This window comes from Oncorhynchus mykiss, chromosome 4 (genome assembly GCF_013265735.2).
Source record: "Oncorhynchus mykiss isolate Arlee chromosome 4, USDA_OmykA_1.1, whole genome shotgun sequence".
Classification (NCBI taxonomy): domain Eukaryota; kingdom Metazoa; phylum Chordata; class Actinopteri; order Salmoniformes; family Salmonidae; genus Oncorhynchus; species Oncorhynchus mykiss.
In genome coordinates, this window is record NC_048568.1 from 4834745 (window position 1) to 4854520 (window position 19776).

Genomic DNA, 19776 nt, shown 5'->3' on the forward strand with positions numbered 1-19776 from the left:
TGTCTCTGATTGGGAACCATATTTAGGTAGCCTGTTTTGTGTTGGGTTTTGTGGGTGATTGTTTCTGTCTTTGTGTTTGAGGCACCAGATAGGACTGTTTTGGTTTTTTCAACGTTTCTTGTTTTGTAGATTGTTGTACTTTCATCTTTATTAAAGATGCACAAAACTAACCACGCTGCATTTTGGTCCACCTCTCTTTCCCCAGAAGAAAACCGTTACATAGGAGAACCTTCCAGAAGGACAACCATCTCTACAGCACTCCACCAATCAAGCCTTTATGGTAGAGTGGCCAGACGGAAGATACTCCGAAATAAAAGGCACATGACAGCCTGCTATGAGTTTGGCAAAAGGCACCTAAAGACTCTCAGACCATGAGAACAAGATTCTCTGGTCTGATGAAACCAAGATTTACAATTTTGTCCTGAATGCCAAGCGTCACTTCTGGAGAAAACCTTGCACCATCCCTACTGTGAAGCATGGTGGTGGCAGCATCATGTTTTGGGGATGTTTTTCAGTGGCAGGGACTGGGTGACTAGTCAAGATCGAGGCAAAGGTGACCGGAGAAAAGTACAGAGAAGTGCTTGATGAAAACCTGCTCCACAGCGCTCAGGACTTCAGACTAATATGAAGGTCCACCTTCCAACAGGACAATGACTCTAAGAACACAGCTAAGACAACGCTGGAGTGGCTTCGGGACAAGTCTCTGAATGTCCTTGAGTGTCTCAGCCAGTGCCCGGATTTGAACCCGATTGAACTTCTCTGGAGATACCTGAAAATAGCTGTGCAGCAATGCTCCCCATCCAACCTGACAGAGCTTGAGAGGATCTGCAGAGAAGAATAGGAGAAACTCCGCAAATACAGGTGTGCTAAGCTTGTTGCGTCATTCCGAAGAAGAATGGAGTCGGTAATCGCTGCTAAAGGTGCTTCAACAACGTGCTGAGTAAAGGGTCTGAATGTATTATAATAAATTAACAAAGAAATTCTTAGTCAAAAAACAATTTTGTCAATTTCAGTATAAGATTGTAACAAAATGTGGAAAAAGTCAAGGGGTCTGAATACTTTCCATTGAAACTGTAATTATGTTCAACATAGAAATGCTACCATATCTTCAACATAGAAATGCTACCAACATTTTACAGAAACAAGTTACAAATGATGGAGTGATCCATGAATCATCAAATTATATTTTGAAAGAGAAAGGCAAAGTACTTCAATCATATGTTTTAATTTCCTCCATCTCCACTAACTGAAGTTAATTGTAAGGATTTTTAATATTAATAGTGTACAATTAACAGGTATACAGAAATACTCATGTGAAGGCCTAATTACAGAGGAGAAACTTCTAGATGCAAGTAAAGCCTTCACGTCCTGGAAAACTCCAGGGCTGGTATATCAAAGGTATATCAAATATTTTTCAATGTACTCAAAGGTCCGTTATTAACATGCTTTAACCACTCCTATAAAAATCTTAAATACTCAGCAAGAAGGTCTGATTTATGATTGCTGAAACAGGACCCAAGAGGTAAATATAAAGATCAAGTCCGACCTAAAAAACTGGAGACCCCTTACACTTCAGTATTGTGATGCCAAAATTCTAGCAAAATGCATTGCGCATAGAATTTATTAAAAAGGTATTGTCATATATTATTCATTCTAGTCAGACAGGGTTTTTACATGGACGATAGTTTCGAAAAAATACTGGAAATCATACAACTATAAAGAATCTGTGACACCAGGCCTGGTATTCATAGCCTTTGATGAAGTATGACTGGAATATGTAAATGCCTGGACAATTTTAATTTTGGAGAATCTCTTATACAATGTGTTAAAGTTATGTATAGCAACCCCAGGTGTAAAATAGTAAATAATGGCTACTTCTCAGAAAGTATTAAATTGTTAAGAGAAGTAAAACAAGGCTGTCCACTATTGGCACATCTATTTATTATGGCATTGAAATGTTAGCTATTAAAATCAGATCCAACAATAATATCAAGGGGCTAGAAATCTAGAATTGTGATCAATAAAAAGTTTTATTTAAAACCTCTCTGGGATAGGCAGGACGCTTGCGTCCCACTTGGCCAGTAGTCAGGGAAAATGTAGAGCACCAAATTCAAATGAAATACTATAAAAATCAAACTTTCATTAAATCACACATGTAGGATACCAAATTAAAGCTACACTCGTTGTGAATCCAGACATGTCAGATTTCAAAAAGGCTTTTCGGCGAAAGCATAAGATGCTATTATCTGATGATAGCACAACAGTAAACAAAGAGAGTAGCATATTTCAACCCTGCAGGCGCAACACAAAACGCAGAAATAAAAATATAATTCATGCCTTTGACGAGTTTCTTTTGTTGGCTCTACAATATGTCCCATAAACATCACAAATGGTCCCTTCGTTCGATTAATTCCATCGATATATATCCAAAATGTCAATTTATTTGGTGCGTTTGATCCAGAAAAACACAGCTTCCAACTTGCGCAACGTCACTACAAAATATCTCTCATGTTACCTGTAAACTTTGCCAAAACATTTCAAACCACTTTTGTAATACAACTTTAGGTATTTTTAAACGTTAATAATCGATCAAATTGAATACGGGACAATCTGTGTTCAATACAGGAAGACAACAAACTCAAGCTACTTTAAGTCATGCTCCTCTCTCAAAAAGTAGACTTCAAATGACACTCATTCAAGATGGCCGTACTTCTTCATTACACAAAGGAATAACCTCAACCAATTTCTAAAGACTGGTGACTTCCAGTGGAAGCGGTAGGAACTGAAAACAAGTCCCTTAGAAATCTAGTTTCCCAATGAAACTTCATTGAATAGACAGTGACCTCCCCAAACAATCTGAATGATTTGCCCTCTGGGTTTTGCCTGCTGCATAAGTTCTGTTATACTCACAGACATGATTCATACAGTTTTAGAAACTTCAGAAGTCTACTAATAATATGCATATCTTATATTCTGGGGATGAGTAGCAAGAAGTTGAAATTGGGCAGGCTATTTATCCAAAAGTGAAAATGCTGCCCCCTATCCCGAATAAGTTTTTAAGGACTAAAAAATGGACAGCTTTTCCATACAGCTTCCAAAATAGCTGGTAGGATAATGTTGACGTACCAACCACACCCTGGCCAATCCACCACAAGCGTTACATCTGCTGAGGCCATTCCACCACCACTTTCACCTTCTCGGGATCCATCTTGACACTCCCAGCAGAGATGATGTAGCCCAGAAAGGGAATGGTGGAGCGATGGAACTCTCACTTGTCCACCTTAACGAATTAACAAGTTTTCCAGCACTGGAGAAACTGCCGGACATGGAGCATGTGTTCTTGGGGGGAGAGGGAGAAGACGAGGATGTCATCCAATTAGGCAAAGTGGAACCGTTTCAGCATGTCGCGGAGAATGTCATTCACCAGAGCCTGGAACACGTAACATCCACGGGAATGGAGAGGAGCTGAGTGGGGATGTTCAGCTTGGAAGCCAGTGTGGCGTCCAAAAAGCTCTCATCAGCCCCAGAGTCAATGAGGACCCGGAGATATTTGGACTGGTTTCCCCACAGCAGAATGAAATGAAAAGGGGTGCGAGTAAAGGAAAGCAGAAAAGTTCCCCATATGGCCCACCAGAGTACTCGCTCCTACCGGTGAGCCTAGTAAAAACCGGGCATGAGGACACAAAATGACCAAAGGTCCCACAATACAGACAGTTCCATGTGCTGATCTGGTGTTGCCGTTCAGCTGACAAAACCTCAGCCCTGCCTAAGTTGCATGGGCTCAGGAAACAGTTCCTCAGGCCTCCTTGGTGACTCTCGAGGAAATCTCGTTTGCTCTCGGCCACAGGACCGTCAGAGACTTCCAGGATGACTCGGAGGAGAGTTGGAATCCCTGGACGTGTGAGTGAAATCGAATTTCCTGTCCATCCGTCGTTCCCGCAATCGCCTATCGATGAGGGAGTCAATATCTGTGGGTAAGACCCGATCCGCAAGCTCGTCCTTAACCTCCCCCGAGACGCCGTGCAGGAACATGTTGAACAGTGCTTCCGGTTCCACGCAGTCTCCGCTGCCAACGTATGGCAATCCACCGCATAGTCGGCCACAATGCGGGCATCCTGTCGGAGCTGGATTAACTTCCAGGCAGCTTCTCTCCCGGAGAACGTGGCATCAAAGACTTTCCTCACCTTTCCCATGAACCCCTCCAGGCTCGCGCACATGGCCCATTCTGCTGATGTTCCCATACGGCGGTAGCCCAGGTGAGAGCCCTTCCAGACATCAGCGTGATGAGGTAGGCTATTTTGGAGCGATCCGAGGAGAAGGAGGAGGGATGAAGCCCAACAGGTGCTCGGCTCTCCATTAAAGCGTTCTGGAGGAAGTAACCGGGGCTCCTGGGAAGGTGGTGGGGCGGCGCTGCTAACTGCCGAGTTGCTGTGGGGGCACCGTGGCAGGCTGACCCCCAGATGTCCCGCGGAAATGCTCTAGCAGCATGTCCTGGTCATGGCGCTCAGCAAACATTTGGACTCCCTCCATCAGATCCATAAGCAATTGCTCGTGCCTACCAATGGAGGCTACTTGGGAGGAGATGGCGTTGCGCAACTGGTCCGGGTCTGCTGGGCCAGTCATGGCCAGTTCGTACTATCAGGTACAGTGGGGCAAAAAAGTATTTAGTCAGCCACCAATTGTGCAAGTTCTCCCACTTAAAAAGATGAGAGGCCTGTAATTTTCATCATAGGTACACTTCAACTAGGACAAAAAAAATCTCAAAATTACATTGTAGGATTTTTAATGAATTTATTTGCAAATTATGGTGGAAAATAAGTATTTGTCAAACGTTTTCTGTAAGTCTTCATAAGGTTTTCACACACTGTTGCTGGTATTTTGGCCCATTCCTCCATGCAGATCTCCTCTAGAGCAGTGATGTTTTGGGGCTGTTGCTGGGAAACACGGACTTTCAACTCCCTCCAAAGATTTTCTATGGGGTTGAGATCTGGAGACTGGCTGAGCCACTCCAGGACCTTGAAATGCTTCTTACGAAGACACTCCTTCGTTGCCCGGGCGGTGTGTTTGGGATCATTGTCATGCTGAAAGACCCAGCCACATTTCATTTTCCATGCCCTTGCTGATGGAAGGAGGTTTTCACTCAAGATCTCACGATACATGGTCCCATTCATTCTTTCCTTTACACGGATCAGTCGTCCTGGTCCCTTTGCAGAAAAACAGCCCCAAAGCATGATGTTTCCACCACCATGCTTCACAGTAGGTATGGTGTTCTTTGGATGCAACTCAGCATTCTTTGTCCTCCAAACACGACGAGTTGAGTTTTTACCAAAAAGTTTTATTTTGGTTTCATCTGACCATATGACATTCTCCCAATCTTCTTCTGGATCATCCAAATGCTCTCAAGCAAACTTCAGACGGGCCTGGACATGTACTGGCTTAAGCAGGGGACACGTCTGGCACTGCAAGATTTGAGTCCCTGGCGGCGTAGTGTGTTACTGATGGTAGGCTTTGTTACTTTGGTCCCAGCTCTCTGCAGGTCATTCACTCGGTCCCACCGTGTGGTTCTGGGATTTTTGCTCACCGTTCTTGTGATCATTTTGACCCCACGGGGTGAGATCTTGCGTGGAGCCCCAGATCGAGGGAGATTATCAGTGGGCTTGTATGTCTTCCATTTCCTAATAATTGCTCCCACAGTTGATTTCTTCAAACCAATTGCCTATTGCAGATTCAGTCTTCCCAGCCTGGTGCAGGTCTACAATTTTGTTTCTGGTGTCCTTTGACAGCTCTTGGCCATAGTGGAGTTTGGAGTGTGACTGTTTGAGGTTGTGGACAGGTGTCTTTTATACTGATAACAAGTTCAAACAGGTGCCATTAATACAGGTAACGAGTGGAGGACAGAGGAGCCTCTTAAAGAAGAAGTTACAGGTCTGTGAGAGACAGAAATCTTGCTTGTTTGTAGGTGACCAAATACTTATTTTCCACCATTATTTGCAAATAAATTCATTAAAAATCATACAATGTCATATTCTGGATTTTTTTTCTAATTTTGTCTGTCATAGTTTAAGTGTACCTATGAGGAAAATTACAGGCCTCTCTCATCTTTACGTGGGAGAACTTGCACAATTGGTGGCTGACTAAATACTTTTTTGCCCCACTGTATGAAGGTAAGACCCAGATGCAGACCACGTCGAATAAACAATAGTTTAATAATCCAACAGGTGCAGGCAATAGACAGGTCTAGGAAGGCAGGAGTCAGTTTACCAGAGGTGGGGCTACGGTACCAGGTAGCAGGCAGGCTCAGGGTCAGGGTAAAGCAGAGGTCGTTAATCCAGAGGGGGCAAAGCTACAGGTCGGCAGGCAGGCTCAGGGTCAGGGGCAGGCAGAGTGGTCAGGCAGGCGGGCTCGGAGTCAGGACAGGCGGGCTCGGAGTCAGGACAGGCAAGGGTCAAAACCAGGAGAGCGAGAAAAGAGAGACTGGAAAAAGCAGGAGCTGAGACAAAAACCGCTGGTTGACTTGAACAAACAATACAAACTGGCAACAGACAAACAGAGAACTAGGTATAAATACACAGGGGATAAAGGGGAATATGGGTGACACCTGGAAGGGAGGGTGGAGACAATCACAAAGACAGGTGAAACAGATCAGGGTGTGACATTAAGTGTATTCAATTTAATCAAAAGATTAGTATTTGGTCCTATTTTCCTAGCACGCGATGATTACATCAAGCGTTTGACTCATAATTATTCACAATTCATTAATGATTATCCGTAATTATGGTAGCATTCTCATTAATGTAGAAGTGTTCTGAAATATATTCTATTCTTATTTACTATAGAAGTGACTCAATACATTATTTACCATTCATTTCTATAGGGCACAACACAATCCAAACACAACCAAACAAACTGCAAATGCTTCCACAAGTTTGATGCAGTTTTTGTGTCACGTGGTATGATGATAGAAGACAAGCCAGTAATCCGTGATAGTTTTTCTTTTTCTCCACCCAAACAAAGAGGAACGTGTAAACCTCTAAATAATACATGGGACTAGAACTGTAAAACAAGTGCACAACAACACGTAGCATGGAAGCCGATACAACAGCACAGGTGCTCACAAGATCAACAGACATGGTAACAATAACCAACAAGGACAATGGGGAACAGAGAACAAATAAAGTTGAAGTTGGAAGTTTACATACACTAAGTTGACTGTGCCTTTAAAAAGCTTGGAAAATTCCAGAATATGATTTCATGGCATTAGAAGCTTCTGATAGGCTAATTGACATAATTTGAGTCAATTTGAGGTGTACCTGTGGATGTATTTCAAGGCCTACCTTCAAACTCAGTGCCTCTTTGCTTGACATCATGGGAAAATCAAAAGAAATCAGCCAAGACCTCAGAAAAAACATTGTAGACCTCCACAAGTCTGGTTCATCCTTGGGAGCAATTTTCAAATGTCTGAAGGTACCACTTTCATCTGTACAAACAATAGTACGCAAGTATAAACACCATTGGACCACGCAGCCGTCATACCGCTCAGGAAGAAGACGCGTGTTGTCTCCTAGGGATGAACGTACTTTGGTGAGAAAAGTGCAAATCAATCCCAAAACAACAGCAAAGGACCTTGTGAAGATGCTGGAGGAAACAGGTACAAAAGTATCTATATCCACAGTAAAATGAGTCCTATATCAGCATAACCTGAAAGGCTGTTCAGCAAGGAAGAAGCCATTGCTCCCAAACAGCCATAAAAAAAGCCAGACTCTAATGTGCAACCACACATGGAGACAAAGATCGTACTTTTTGGAGAAATGTCCTCTGGTCTGATGAAACAAAAATAGAACTCTTTGGCCATAATGACCATCATTATGTTTGGAAAAAAAGGGGGGAAGCTTGCAAGCCGAAGAACACAATCCCAACCGTGAAGCACGGGGGTGGCAGCATCATATTGTGGGGGTGGCAGCATCATATTGTGGGGGTGCTTTGCTGCAGGAGGGACTGGTGCACTTCACAAAATAGATGGCTTCATGACGGAGGACAACAAAGTCAAGGACAATAAAGTCAAGGTATTGGAGTGGCCATCACAAATCCCGGACCTCAATCCCATACAAAATGTGTGGGCAGAATTGAAAAAGCGTGCGCGAGCAAGGAGGCCTACAAACCTGACTCAGTTACACCAGCTCTGTCAGGAGGAATGGGCCAAAATTCACCCAACTTATTGTGGGAAGCTTGTGGAAGGCTACCCGAAACATTTGACCCAAGTTAAAACCAGTTGAGTCTATGGGGGCGCTATTTCATTATTGGATAAAAAACGTTCCCGTTTTAAGCGCAATATTTTGTCACGAAAAGATGCTCGACTATGCATATTATTGACAGTTTTGGAAAGAAAACACTCTGAAGTTTCAGAATCTGCAAAGATATTGTCTTTGAGTGCCCCAGAACTCATTCTACAGGCGAAACCAAGATGAAACGTCAAACAGGAAATGAGCAGAATTTCTGAAGCTCTGTTTTCTAATGTCTCCTTATATGGCTGTGAATGCGACAGGAATAAGCTTAGACCTTCTGCCGTTTCCCCAAGATGTCGGCAGCATTGTGACGTATTTGTAGGCATATCATTGGAAGATTGACCATAAGAGACTACATTTTCCAAGTGTCCGCCTGGTGTCCTGCATCGAAATTGGTGCGCAACGCCAGGTGCAAGTATTTTTACATTTGATAGAGAGGAGAAACCAGGCTTCCACGAACGATATATCATCGAAGAGATATGTGAAAAACACCTTGAGGATTGCCATTGCCACGTTTGCCATGTTTTCAGTCGATATTATGGAGTTAATTTGGAAAAAAGTTCGCGTTTTGAGGACTGAATTTTCGGGTTTTTTTGGTAGCCAAATGTGATGTACAAAACGGAGCTATTTCTAATACACAAAGAATATTTTTGAAAAAACTGAGCATTTGCTATCTAACTGAGAGTCTCCTCATTGAAAACATCCAAAGTTCTTCAAAGGTAAATTATTTTATTTGAAGGCTTTTCTTGTTTTTGTTGAAATGTTGCCTGCTGGATGCTAACGCTAATGCTAACGCTAAATGCTACGCTAGCTAGCTACTGTTACACAAATGATTGTTTTCCTATGGTTGAGAAGCATATTTTGAAAATCTGAGATGACAGTGTTGTTTACAAAAGGCTAAGCTTGAGAGATGGCATATTTATTTCATTTCATTTGCGATTTTCATGAATAGTTAACGTTGCGTTATGGTAATGAGCTTGAGTCTGTATTCACGATCCCGGATCCGGGATGGGGAGATCAGAGAGGATTTAAAACAATGCTGCCGAATACAAATTGAGTGTATGTAAACTTATGACCCACTGGGAATGTGATGAAAGAAACAAAAAGCTGAAATAAATCATTCTCTCTACTATTATTCTGACATTTCACATTCTTAAATTAAAGTGGTGATCCTAACTGACCTAAGACAGGGAATTTTTACTACTATTAAATGTCAGGAATTGTGAAAAATTGAGTTGGCTAAGGTGTCTAAATAAATCACTGTCTAAATAAATACGTAGTTGAATGTAACTGCAAAACCAAAGTATGTGCAAGTGGCTTGTCAACTAATACGGCAAACTCCCATTGTACACAATAATTAGGGATGGGCCGAGTAGTCGGACAAAGCGAGTTTTGTAACGGATAATGTAATTTTCTGGATATGATTATGATAAAGTTTTTTTGTAATTATCCGTTATAGAAAAAAAATGTGGGTGCCAGCACTTATCTTATTAATGTCAGTCAGTCATGTGCAAGGTTCTATGTGGTCTAAATAACTCAACTGGCTGTTTGTAAAGAGAAGGGCAGGCTATACGTTAATCCTGCTGCGTTTATTGGATAGATTTAAGCTGTATTTCTCCTGTCCACTCGCTTCATAATTTCACTTGATCAGTTTTCCTCGCATGTTTTCGGTCTGATCATTTAGATTGCTACTATGATAAATCACATGTCGAGGACTGTTGCTGTCAAGCCATCAATGTGCATACTATCTAGCAAGCGAGGAAAGGTTAGGGCAAAAATATTAAACGCTGATGTGTATTCTGACTGAGTGACAGCAAACTTGTCTGCCTGCAACAAGTTGATGACACAGGCACACACACACACACACACACACACCCCTCCACGTGCTGATCCTAATCTGTAGCTTTTTTGCAGTGAAAATGTGCAGGGAGGTATTTTGCCAACATCTATTTAGTCATAAAAAAACATGTTTTTTTTCAGTTTTTTCCACTCACAAGTATGAACTGTCAATTTATGGATATGATTATGGCCATGTCGGCACACCCCTAATAAGAATGTCATGCAAATTCTTATTTACAATGACGGTCTACACCGGCCAAACCCAGACTACACTGTGTGCCGCCCTATGGGACTCCCAATCATGGTCAGTTGTGATACAGCCTGGATTCAGACCAGGGTGTCTGTCTGTAGGGACACCTCTAGCACTGAGATGCAATGCTTTAGAGCCCTGTACCACTCGGGAGCCCTTGCAGGTTGCAGGTTCCTTCTCGACAATGCAATAAGTAATAATAAAAGATAAGAATATGAAAATAAAGTAAATGGCTCAGTAGAATATTTTTTTTAGCATAAGTATAATACAGGGAAGAACAACATAGTCCAAAATTTGTCTTACCTTCCACCCAAGCTCTTACCGTTCTCCAGAGGCAAAAACAGTTTAAAAAGTGTTTTTCTTCTCTGGTTAGTCTCACTTTCCCCCACTAAGACTTCTCCACTACTCTGACAGTGGAGGGCTCTGAGCCTGGGCTTCTGCTCCAGCCGTCTAGGATATTTTTGGAGGCTTCACGTGATATCCAAGGTATGGTGGGCCAACTTTTCCTCTCCCCCTTCATAGCTCAGATTGCTCCAGAGCAGGAGCTGGCCTAGTTTTTTGATGAGGGACTGAGTTCGCTGAACAACAAAACAAATAGCTGGAACTCTTGGGAGTAAAAGTAAAGATTCCCAAAATTCAGGAAATGTGTCAATCATACAATTCGTAAATATTACAATAAAGTGATATTGACTATGTTCAATGGAAACTGTGAGTAGTCCAGAGTACAGTCTTTAGGCTTGTAGTCCTCCTGTGCTTGGTCAGACTCTTTCTGCGTCTGGGTCAGGTTTAATTATGGTGAGTTGTTTCTTATGTTAACTAGTCTGGTATTGTGTTAAAATCACTACAATGCAAAGAGGTGTTCATTAACTGCATGAAAAAAGATTCAAGTTGATCAACAAGGTTAGCTTCTTTCCGTTGTGTTGGCAGCTCAATCTGTGTCATGTGTTTGTTTACTTCTAAACCCAGTACACTTTACGTTCCTTTTTGTATGTGGACAAATTCACAGATACCCACAGGCTGGAATCGAGAATACCAGCCACTAGAGTTACAGTCATGTCGTCAGTGAATTTGTTAATACCCTGTTGAGTGTAGAGCTTAGGGGTTTGTTCTGTACTCAGCTAATTGTTTGTTGTCGTGCAGAACAAGCAATAAAAAGTATGTTGCAGAAAGCATGGCGTCAGCAGAAAACACAATTTCTAGTTTTACCTACTGAATCAAAGTGTGAACATTTGCGTGCCTATTATTATTATTATTATTTTTGTGAATAACATCAAAATAGAAAACAACTAACTTGTCCAAGTAGATCTTGGATTCAAAGTTAGTTTTAACCACTAGGCTCAACCGCCAGGGGAGAAATTTTAAGCGATAGTTATCGGTTTGAACCCCTAGCTGCTGCCTGTGGGAAAATCTGCAGGGAGTAATCCGGCAGCCACAAGGTTACCAGCTACAATATTTCTGTATACTACCTGCTGATGTTGTGCCCTTGAGCAAGACACTTTACTCCTAAGTGCCCATGAGCTGCTCCCAGCCTGTGTTGTGAGTCAGGTTGGTCACTGTGACCATGGTCGCGAGGGTAACGTTAGCTACCTAGTAAACATTATAATAGCCAGCGATATTAGCACAGAAAATACACTATATAAGTATTCAGAACTATAAGTATTCAGAACAGAACTTCTCTTTTTCCACATTTTGTTACGTTACAGCCTTATACTAAAATGGATTAAATAAACATTTTCGTCATCAATATATACACACAATACCCCACAATGACAAAACAGAAATACAGAAATACCTATTCAGACCTACTCAGACCTTTGCTATGAGACTCGGAATTGATAATCCTTGTTTCAAGAACTTGATTGGAGTCCACCTATGATAAATTCAATTGATTGGACATGATTTCTATATCAGGGTCAACAGTTGACAGTGCATGTCAATGCAAACACCAAGCCATGAGGCCAATGGAATGGTCCGTAGAGCTCTGAGACAGGATTGTGTCAAGGCACAGATCTGGGAAAGGGTACCAAAACATTTGTGCAGAGTTGAAGGTCCCTAAGAACAAAGTGGCCTCCATCATTCTTAAATGGAAGAAGTTTGGAACCACCAAGACTCTTCCTAGAGCTGGCCGCCTGGCCAAACTGAGCAACCGGGGGAGAAGGGCCTTGGTCAGGGAGGTGACCAAGAACACAGTGGTCTCACTTACAGATCTCCAGAGTTCCTCTGTGGAGATGGGATAACCTTCCAGAAGGACAACCATCTCTGCAGCACTCCACTAATCAGACCCTTATGGTCGAGTGGCCAGACAGAAGCCAGTCCTCAGTAAAATGCACATGACAGCCCTCATGGAGTTTGCCAAAAGACACACCTTCTCCCCCGATAGGACTCTCAGACCATGAGAAACATGATCCTCTGGTCTGTTGAAACCAAGATTGAACTCTTTGGCCTGAATGACAAGCTTCATGTCCGCAGGAAACCTGGCATCCTCCCTACGGTGAAGCATGGTGATGGCGGCATTTTGCTGTGGAGATATTTTTCAGCGGCAGGGACTGGGAGACTAGTCAGGATCGAGGGACAGATTAACAGAGCAAAGTACAGAGAGATCCTTTCATGAAAACCTGCCCCAGAGCGCTCAGGACTTCAGACTGGGGTGACGGTTCACCTTCCAACAGGACTACAACGCTAAGCACGGAGCCAAGACAACACAGGAGTGGCTTCAGTATAAGTATCTGAATATCATTGAGTGGCCCAGACAGAGCCTTGACTTGAACCCAATCAAACATCTCTGGAGAGACCTGAAAATAGCTATGCAGTGACGCTCCCCATCCAACCTGACAGAGCTTGAGAGGATCTGCAGAGAAGAATTGGAGAAACTCCCCAAATACAGGTGTGCCAAGCTTGTACTGTCATACCCAAGAAGAATCAAGGCTGTAATCGCCGCCGAAGGTGATTCAACAAAGTACAGAGTTAAGGGTCTGAATACTTATGTAAATGTGATATTACAGTTTTTTAATTTTTTAAAAGTTGCAAAAATTTCCTTTAAAAGTTGCAAAAACCCTGTGTGTAGGTTGATGAGGAACTTTAAAAAAAATCAATTTCAGAATAAGGCTGTAAACTAACAAAGTCAATGGGTCTGAATACTTTTCTGAAGGCATTCCATACAAAAGTACAGTATGTGGACACCACTTCAAATTACTGGATTTGGCTATTTCAACCACACCCATTGCTGACAGGTGGATAAAATCGAGCACATAGCCATGGAATCTCCATAGACAAACATTGGCAGTAGAATGGCCTAGCTGAAGAGCTCACTGACTTTCAACATGGCACCATCGTAGGATGTTACCTTTCCAGCAAGTAAGTCCATCAAATTTCTGCCCTGCTAGAGCTGCCCCGGTCAACTGTGAGTGCTGTTATTTTGAAGTGGAATCATCTAGTAACAAAGGCTCAGCCGCAAAGTGGTAGGCCACACAAGCTCACAGAACAGGACCCCCGAGTGCTGAAGCACGTAGCAACACTCAATAACGAGTTCCAAGCTCCCTCTGGAAGCAACATCAGCTCAAGTCATTGGGCAGCTCGCGGCTGGTTTTCCCTTTGTGGTCTGTAATAGTTTTCAAGCCCTGCCTCATCAGACGAGCGTAGCCGGTGTAGTAGGATTCAATCCTAATCCTGTATTGAGGTCGGACTGACAGATAATTGGCATATACATTACTCTTACTGAATTTCCAGGTGGGAAAGGATATTGGAAATCTAATCAAAGCCTAATGGATGATAACTTGTTTTTAACTAAGACAGAGGAATTTATAAATGAATTGTTCTAACATATCATAGGTATAGCAAATCCGCTTATTGTATGGAACTCTTTTAAATGTGCCTTTAGAGGCCATGCAATTCGGTACTCAGCTCTAAAACAAACAAAAGCAATTTAGGTCAAAGGAGTCCATACTAACAAAGGAAATAGAAGGTCTAACAAAACAGAAAAATAGCAATAAAAACTGTACCATAGAGGCTCAGAATAAGTCAGGGGAAAAACAAAAATACATGGTGGAACTTATTCAACATAGATCAAGTGTAATATATTATAATAATAAAGCAATTGGAATATGGGGAAAAATGCACTAAATTATTTTTGAATCTTCAACATAGGAATGCTACCAAAATGAATTGAAACTTGACGGAGTCATCCATGATTCACCAAATTATATTTTGAAAGAGGAAGCAAAGAACTTAAAGCATATGTTTTCATTTCAGTCTCCCCCATCTTCTCTAACCGAAGCTAAATGTATCGATTTTTTTTCTATTAAAACTTCTTAGAGCTAGGCATCCCGATAGAGGGACAACTTCCGGTGAAATTGGAAGGCGCGCAATTCAAGTAAAAAATCATAAGAATTACGGATATTAAACATTAAGATAAATTTAAGTGTCTTATATCGGTTGAAAGCTTAAATTCTTCTTAATCAAACTGCTCTGTCCGTTTTACAGTAACTATTACAGCGAAAGCATGCCATGCGATTGTTTGAGGACGGTGCCCCAATTTCCACTGGCACAGGTTTCATAAATTCAACATTAGCGATTAAATATTCACTTACTTTTTGAAAATCTTCCTCTGATTTGTCATCCAAAGGGTCCCAGCTATAACATGTAGTGTTGTTTTGTTAGATAAAATCATTTTTTATATCCCAAAAAGTCAGTTTAGATGGCGCCATCGATGTGAGTAATCCACTCGTTCAAAGTGCAGAGAAAGGAATCCGAAAATCAAAATATGTTTCTATTTACTCCTCAGATACCCTAAAATGTAATCAAACTATAATATTTCTTACGGAAAGAAGTATGTTCAATTGGAAACCGATTTTAGCAGGTACGTCCTTTCTTCATGGTGTGCGCAAACACGAATTTCCAAGACTATGTCCCTGTATTAAAACTGATATTTCTTCTTTGTTTTTGAAGTTATAAGCCTGAAACCTTGAACATAGTCTGCTGACACCCTATGGAAGCCATAGGAATTGCCATAGGAATTGCAGGGAGCTAATTCCCAGCATGCCCTTATACTTTACATTGTAAGAGCATGGTCTCTCAAAAAAAAAAAAATCAAATTGTTTTTTCTTTAAATGTTCTCCTACCATATCTATTGTGTTATAATCTGGTTGTTTTTCTTTGGGTTTTCTCCTACATTATTTTAACATTTCTACAAACTTCAAAGTGTTTTCTTTCCAATGGTACCAATTGTATGCATATCCTGGCTGAGCAAACAGGCAGTTTTCTTTGGGCACATCCTTCAGGTGGAAATTGAGAAAAAAAGGGCCCTAGCCCTTTAATAATAATGTAAAATTAACAACCATATAGAAATACTAATTTGACGGCGATACTACAGAGGAGGAACTTCTTGATGTAAATAAAGCCTTTAAGTCCTGGAAAACTCCATGGATGGATGGCATGCCAGTGGAGGTATACCAAACCTTTTTTGATATACTCAGAGGACCGTTATTAGCATGTTTTAACCACTCCTATGTAAATGGTAGATAATCAGACACTCAACAAGAAGGTCTGATTTAATTATTACTGAAACAGGATACAAGTGGGAAATATAAAGATCCAGTCCATTAAAAAAATTGTAGGCCCCTTACACTTATTCCCTTACATATAGCTCATAGAATTAAAAAAGGTATTATTGGAAATTATTAATTCTAATCAGACAGATTTCTGACATGGACAATACATTAGAGATAATATAAGACACATACTGGAAACAATAGAACACCATTAAAAATCTGGGAAACCAGGCCTGCTATTCATAGCTGACTTTGAAAAGGCTTTTGATAAAGTACGATTGGAGTTGATATATAAATGCCTGGAACATTTACATTTCGGAGAATCTCTTATAAAATGGGATAACATTTTGCAGTACTGTTTAAACTGTATGATAGGAACACTGTGGACTATTTTCAGCAAGTTGCAACATTGAAATACTGAAATAAACACTTTTCCAAAAACAAGGTCTAAATCATGTTTGATGCACTCTGTAAGTACATTTTATTGCAGTACTGTTTAAACTAGATGATAGGAACACTGTGGACAATTTTCAGCAAGATGCAACATTTTAATACAGAAATAAACACTTTTCAATAAACAAGCTCTAAATCATGTTTGATGCACTCTGTAAGTACACTTTTTTGCAGTACTGTTTAAAGAGATGTAATACAGATTCATTCAACCACCTCCTTACAACTTCTAATCATCCCCCCTGCTCTCAATCTCTACTCCTCATATTCTGATCGTCATGCTTAAACCAAACACACACTGTTAGAAACTGTGTTTCCTCTCTCACCATTGTGAGTTTTGGAGATGGGTGTGGATCCACTAGCCATGATGTCTGGGAACACACAATATGGCAGACAGTTAGAGAAAGTGAATACAGATTAACTTTAGACCAGGGTTGTTTTGATATTGGACATTGGTTTCTACAGTAGTTAATGTTTGCATATCTGGAGGTTCTAGATTTGTGTAAGTAATATAGCAGAAGTGTTTTGGAGACCATTACACAGCAGGGTGGGGTCATCACCATATTGCTACACCTATCTGAGCCCCATCAGGAAGAACATGGAAAAGAGGGGTTAAGGGTTAATTAAACTGGGTAAAAAATATATTTTTTAAACTTCTGTTTGAATTAAAAGCCTATATTGAATTCACAAAGTTCTTGTAAGTGTTATATATTGTAACGATCCTCCACGACACTATGGTTCCCTCACCAATAGAATCTATGCCCAAAGGTCTGTGCAAATAATCGCTTCTCGGCCTTTTGGCTCAGATCCCCATTATTTTTATTTCTACTTTGCACATTCTTCTTCCACTGCAAATCTACCATTCCAGTGTTTTACTTGCTATATTGCATTTACTTTGCCACCATGGCCTTTTTTTGCCTTTACCTCCCTTATCTCACCTCATTTGCTCACATCGTATATAAACTTGTTACTGTATTATTGACTGTATGTTTGTTTTACTCCATGTGTAACTCTGTGTCGTTGTATGTGTCGAACTGCTTTGCTTTATGTTGGCCAGGTCGCAATTGTAAATGAGAACTTGTTCTCAACTTGCCTACCTGGTTAAATAAAGGTGAAATAAATAAAAAAGATCAAGCTCGGGACTGAGGTGCCCCAGAGCCCGCTGAGTCAAAGGTCGAAGGCCGGAGGGCGTTGAGAGAGTTTTTTGGAATTTTGCCGAAAATTTCTTAAAACTAATTTAGACTACAGCCATACAGATATGGCGGGTAGTAGGAACACAGGGTCGGTTCCGAGGGCCAGACTAAAGAACACGATAAGATTTGCATGGAAGCAAGAAGGAGAAGTAAGGATGCCGAGGGACACCTTCGCCAGGACCGTGTTGATGGGGGCGCTATCTCTGAAGGTCCCAGATGTGATGTGCCTGCAGGGGAACACAATGGAAGAGGCGTACGACGTAACTTTCTACATTGAAAGTAAGAGTGATGGAGTAATGGAGAAGGTAAAGGAGGCAAAAGGGGAAAGACCTTAGTCCTTTTTCAACATTGTGTGCCTGGCAAGAAGGAATTTCAGAACAATAAATATGCATATGTATAATCCACATGTGACGGATATGGCGGTGGCAGCCTTTTTGGGTCGCTACTGCGATGTAACATCAGGAGCCAGGTACGTAAAGGACTCGCTGGGCTTCTGGAACGGCCGCCGCCAATTCCAGGTGCTCCTAAGGGAAGATCCGGGTGGGTTCTGCAGTCTTTTCAGTAGGGGCGGATATAGGCATGCTGTTCTATGCACGTCAGCCACCTTTCTGCAGGAAATGCAGGGAGTACGGGCATGGAACAGCCTCATGTGGGCTGGTAAAATGCAGGTTTTGCATGTCGGAGGAACATGAGGCCAAAAATTGTACGGCACCAAAAGAATGTTATGGATGTGGCAGTAAAACGCACCTGTTTCACGAGTTCCCGGTGAGGCAACAAACATATGCGCAGCGGCTGCTGGGGGAAGAATGGACGGAAGAAAAGGTGTGGAGGGGAAGGGGAGGCCAGGAGAAGGGAACCTAGGTCACAGGCCAGAAGAGGCAGCAAGGAAGATGGTGAGTGGGGAACTGGAGAAGCAAGCCCGGTCCTTGACCGCACCAAATGTGAGAGTGATTGGGGACAGTGCCACAGAGGTGGCCCCCCAGTCACCGCGGGTATCATCTTTCCCACTAATCCCGATGGACATAGATCTGGTGGCCCCTGCGCTGTGTATGCCCGATCGAGATGGGGTGTCTCAGGCTTTTTCTGGGACGCCGGGACCCCCCATCCACAACCCCAACCCCTTCCCTGCATCGTGGGCTTCTCAGAAGGGGGATGCAGTGGATGGGGAGGCCTCAGAGGTAGGGGGTCAAGAGCCCTTGTCCGTGGATGTACGAGGGGTGGGGGAGATGGTCAGTACTACCGAGGTGTCTCCCCTGTCCTCACGGGGTCCATCTCTCCAGCTCTTCCAGATGGACAAGAACATGTCGTCCCCTAGGGCTGTTTTTGCCAGATGGGGATGGGGTGTCTCAGGCTAGTTCTGGGATGCCGGGACCCCCCATCCCCAACCCCTTCTCAGGAGGGCGGTATGGGGGGTGGGAAGGTTGGTGGGTCCTCGGAGGCTGCTGGTCCAGCGTCCAAGTTCGATGAGGACCTTTATCCACCGGACAGAGTGAGTACTTGAACCCTGCACCTGGTTGACTTTTCTTTTTAAGTGTGCAACCATGGCAGAGATTCAAATAATGATGGTGACACAGTACGCCGATGACACCACCTCGCTTTTGTGCAAGGACTCGTGCCTGCTAAGGTCTCTGGCCATAATTGGAGACTTTACAGGCGCGTCGGGAGTGGTCCTTAACCTCGCCAATTCGTCTGTTAAGTATTTCTGCAGATGGCGGGGCAGGACGGACGTGCCCGGAGGACTATCTCTCTGTAATGGGGCCCTGAGGATTCTTGGGGTCCACTTTGAGACCTCCGGCTCCGCGACACTGAACTGGAACATGAGGGTTGCTGTGGTTCAGAGGAAGCAGGCAATGTGGAAGGCCAGATCCTTGTCTTTGTTGGGCAAGATCCTGGTCCTGAAGGTGGATGTACTGCCTTCCCTTCTGTATTTGGCCTATATCTATCCATTGCCAGCGAGCATGAGGAGGGGGCTGGTAAGGCTCGTGTTTCAGTTCATGTGGGGGGGCAGGTATGAGTATGTCGCCAGGGCTCGCATGCTCTCAACCATCGGGGAGGGTGGGAGGGGAGTTGCACACTTCCCACTCCAGCTGGACTCGATATTTGTTTCGTTTTTGTTGAATGAGCTCGCTAATCCAGTGATTCATCCCTCCGGTTATTTCCTGTGGGTGTTTTTCTCGTACCAGGCGAGAAGCATAATGGTGTAGTCCAACACGGGT

The 19776-nt window shown here is 42.6% G+C and overlaps 1 protein-coding gene across 5 annotated transcripts in view; it reads right to left on the bottom strand.

Moving 5' to 3' along the window:
* LOC110521979 (ankyrin repeat and SOCS box protein 2) overlaps positions 1-10925 on the bottom strand; it is a 35350-nt gene extending 24425 nt beyond the window's left edge. Inside the window, exon 1 of one of the 5 annotated variants that reach the window (XM_021599999.2) lies at positions 10675-10817. The gene's annotated coding sequence lies outside the window, so the exon portion shown is untranslated. Of the gene's footprint in view, positions 1-6261; positions 6400-10674 lie in introns of those variants that run through there. The other 4 variants (XM_021600002.2, XM_021600000.2, XM_021600003.2 and 1 more) reach the window with 4 other exon arrangements.
* Positions 10926-19776: the final 8851 nt, after the last annotated feature.